The 3,570-nt window shown below is 49.5% G+C and overlaps 1 long non-coding RNA gene across 2 annotated transcripts; it reads right to left on the minus strand.

Moving 5' to 3' along the window:
- Positions 1-492: 492 nt before the first annotated feature.
- LOC148108890 (uncharacterized) lies at positions 493-2,877 on the minus strand. 2 transcript variants are annotated; one of them, XR_015726822.1, is made up of 3 exons: positions 2,745-2,877; positions 1,404-1,600; positions 493-689 (listed from the first exon to the last, which is right to left on the minus strand). It is a non-coding gene; the product is annotated as an uncharacterized LOC148108890 (long non-coding RNA). The 2 variants fall into 2 exon arrangements; XR_015726821.1 differs by having other exon boundaries at positions 1,388-1,600.
- Positions 2,878-3,570: the final 693 nt, after the last annotated feature.

The following is a 3,570-nucleotide window of genomic DNA, read 5'->3' on the forward strand; positions in this document are numbered from 1 at the left end:
ACGTGAAAAAATGTTCAAGATCATTAGCCATCAGGGAAATTCAAATCAAAACCACATTGAGACACCACCTTACACCAGTTAGAAGGGCAAAAATTGACAAGGCAGGAAACAACAAATGTTGGAGAGGATGTGGAGAAAGGGGAGCCCTCTTACACTGTTGGTGGGAATGCCTTTGACCATTTTATTTTTTTTATTTTTTAATTTTTATTTTATTTATTTTTTTATTATATTTTATTATTTTTTAAATTTTTTTATTATATTATGTTAGTCACCATACAGTACATCCCTGGTTTTTGATGTAAAGTTCGATGATTCATTAGTTGCATATAACACCCAGTGCACCATGCAATATGTGTCCTCCTTACTACCCATCACCGGTCTATCCCATTCCCCCACCCCCCTCCCCTCTGAAGCCCTCAGTTTGTTTCTCAGAGTCCATAGTCTCTCATGCTTCATTCCCCCTTCTGATCACCCCCCTTTCTTTATCCCTTTCTTCTCCTACCGATCTTCCTAGTTCTTATGCTCCATAGATGAGTGAAACCATATGATAATTGTCTTTCTCTGCTTGACTTATTTCACTTAGCATTATCTCCTCCAGTGCCGTCCATGTTGCAGCAAATGTTGAGAAATCATTCCTTTTGATGGCTGAGTAATATTCCATTTTAAACTGACAGCTTGTCACCTGCTGGCTGGAAGTTGAAGTGCTATTACCATACTTTTCACTCTACATAAACATGCAGCCATTCGTGCCCCAGAGGAAGAAACTAGAACATTCACTAATGCCAGATTGATTTCAAACAAAGAGGGGGCAGACCCATTGTCCTGCATCACTGTTCCTGCTCAGTCTGTCTTTTCCATCAGGATGCGGGCAGAGTCTCCCCATCTGTGCAGCCAACTTAAGCAACAGGTCGTCCTTCCTTTTGTTCCAAAAGCTAAGCCGAATAAAAACCAGCCAGATCACTTGCCAATTGTTCTCCAAAAGGTAAATAAAAGAGGCCATCTGTCAGCAGAAAGTACAGTAACCCTGCTATCCACTGGTGGGCGGCCAGATCCCACCCCTGAGTGGCTCCCGCTCTCCTGACCCAGACGGTGCTGGGGCTTCATGGCCCTCCCATCAGCAGCCAGCTCTGCCCAGCACACCCAGGAAGGGGAACCGTCCTGCTAGATCACCGCCTGTTCCCTGATTTGCCCAAGGTGTTAACAGCAAGTCCCCAAAGCACAGAGTAAAATAAACTAAGCCCTGCCAGGTGCTCTGCTTCAGCTCACTTTGCTTTAACAACTTAAAACTGTGCTCCTTCCCCAGTCACAGGTGAAGGTGCTCATAGGTAAACATGCTCCCAGATAAACATGCTCACAGGTGAATGTGCTCACAGGTAAACATGCTCACAGGTAATGGTGCTCACAGGTGAAGGTGCTCCCAGGTAAACATGCTCCCAGGTAAACATGTTCACAGGTGAATGTGCTCACAGGTAATGGTTCTTACAGGTGAAGGTGCTCACAGGTAAATGTAGTTCTAGGTAAACATGCTCACAGGCGAATATAGTTCTAGGTTCAATGTGCTCACAGGGGAAAGTTTCACAGTGTTCAGTTCCCTGGGCACCTGCAGGAAGTATGACATGCAAACACTAAGTTGGGACAGACTTAATAAAGGTGAACATCTGTGGATGGAACAAACACCACCCCAAACACCATACAGAGAGCTGACCCAGGACACCACTGACATTAGCCAGTCCTCTCCCTTTGGCCCCAAACACAGCTCATTCTATTTACCTGGGTTATAAATTATATGGGTCTAGGTGGCTGTTAAGCAAAAGGAGAAATTAAGATAGTCCAAAGCAGGTGCCTTTCCTAAGCACGGGTCTTTAAAACTCACAAATCAATGTAAAATAACATTCTGTCAGAAAGACTCACCAATGATGGCTAAACCAGCCCGGCCCCAAGAGAAGGGAACCCATTCCAGCTCCCTGGGAAAGGAACCTGGGGTAGGGAACATGGTGGGGACAGAAGTGGGGGAGGGACAGACACCAGCAGCACCACCTGCATGCCAGTGAGGGTGGCTCTATGCCTGAGGATCTGCTGTCCCAGGTCCCCTGGGCTCTGCGGTGGCACCAGGGGGGAGGGCTGGGGAGGAAGCAGATGGCTGCGGGATCAGTGGCTGGCGTCCCCTCCAGACATCCTTCACTCTCATCACTCCTCGTCATGGTGTCCTGTGCAGCAGCGGAGGTCAGAGACAAGGGGCAGCGTGGGCACAAAAGGTCAGAGACAAGGGGCAGTGCGGGCACACCATTACCTTGGCCGTTGGGCACGAGGCCAACTGAAGGGCAGCCAGCTGAAGGGCAAAGCCCACGGCCATCTTAGGGAACTGAATCCAGCATAAAGGGGCCAGTAAACTGGTTTTGCATTTCACAGGGCTGCTTAGCAGCTCTGGACAAGTGGGAGCAAACAGGTTAGCCACCAGGAGTCAATGGAGTTAGGATCGCACATCCCTGTCTTTACGAGGAGCTGCGGGCTGACGCAGCCTCTCCGGGAGCTGGCAGCACAGCAGCAGGGCCCGCGTGATGCTGGGCTCCTGTCCCCACCACCCCCAGCACCGGGAGAGCACAGAGGGGTCACGTGTGCCCAGGACCCAGGCCAGCCGGAGCGGCTGGAGGCAGCTGTCAACACCATGACTCGGCAAACCGACAACAAGCACCAGCAAATGGCCCTTATTCTCTGAAAAACTCAAGAAGAAACAAAACACAAACCTCTGTTAGAGCAATCGCTCTCAACCCAAGTGGTTGAGAGAGGGCCTCCTTTTCTTTACGGCCTCAGGAAGACTGAGTAAAGGCTCCAGGAACGAGCAGACGCTGCCCCACACCGGAGCGACCTCACCTTGCAGCGCGCTCTGCCAGTCCACCAGGGACACGCTGTCGGAAGAAATGCTCACAGTGGGCTCCCTCCCAGGTGGCCGCAAAGACAAAGTCTGTGCCTCAAACTAACAACAGAGAGTAGTCAGGACACACGATTCACAGCCGCCGTTAAACGTGCTTTTTTTTTTCCAGGAAAACACTACTGGGTGAAGACAAGAAAACTGTGAAGAGTCAAACCGGTGTGCAGTGCAGAGGATCTGGGAACACAAGCATCCCCAGAGAACTTGAGGGGAGGGAAAGGGCTCCAAGCATCCGGGACAAGTCAGGGGATGCAGAAGGAGTCTTTTCTTCTGTGTAGGCCAGTCAGGCGATGGGAAGAGCGGTTCTTGCGTGCCCAAAACCTTAGGAGACGAAAGACAAGGTTACTGGTTGCAAATGGCAACTGGGCAGACAAGGAAGGGAGGTTTCCAGTTGTGAATTACTCAGATGGTTGAGAAGGACTCTCTGGTCATAAATGGTGACACAGGAGGCAGAGAGAGAACGACTGCAGTGGCACGTGGTGAATCAGTGGATAGAGAAAGACCTCTAGTCATTAATGATCGCTTGGGTAGAAACAGTCTCCACTCACAAATAATAGCACTAGATAGAATAGTCATCAGTGGTGGCTCAGCTAACATGGAGAGAAGGTTCTGGTCAAAAAGGAGAATTCAGTTTTGACAGA

Source organism: Ursus americanus, chromosome 15 (assembly GCF_024610735.1).
Source record: "Ursus americanus isolate L20-20 chromosome 15, mUrsAme1.1.p, whole genome shotgun sequence".
NCBI lineage: Eukaryota > Metazoa > Chordata > Mammalia > Carnivora > Ursidae > Ursus > Ursus americanus.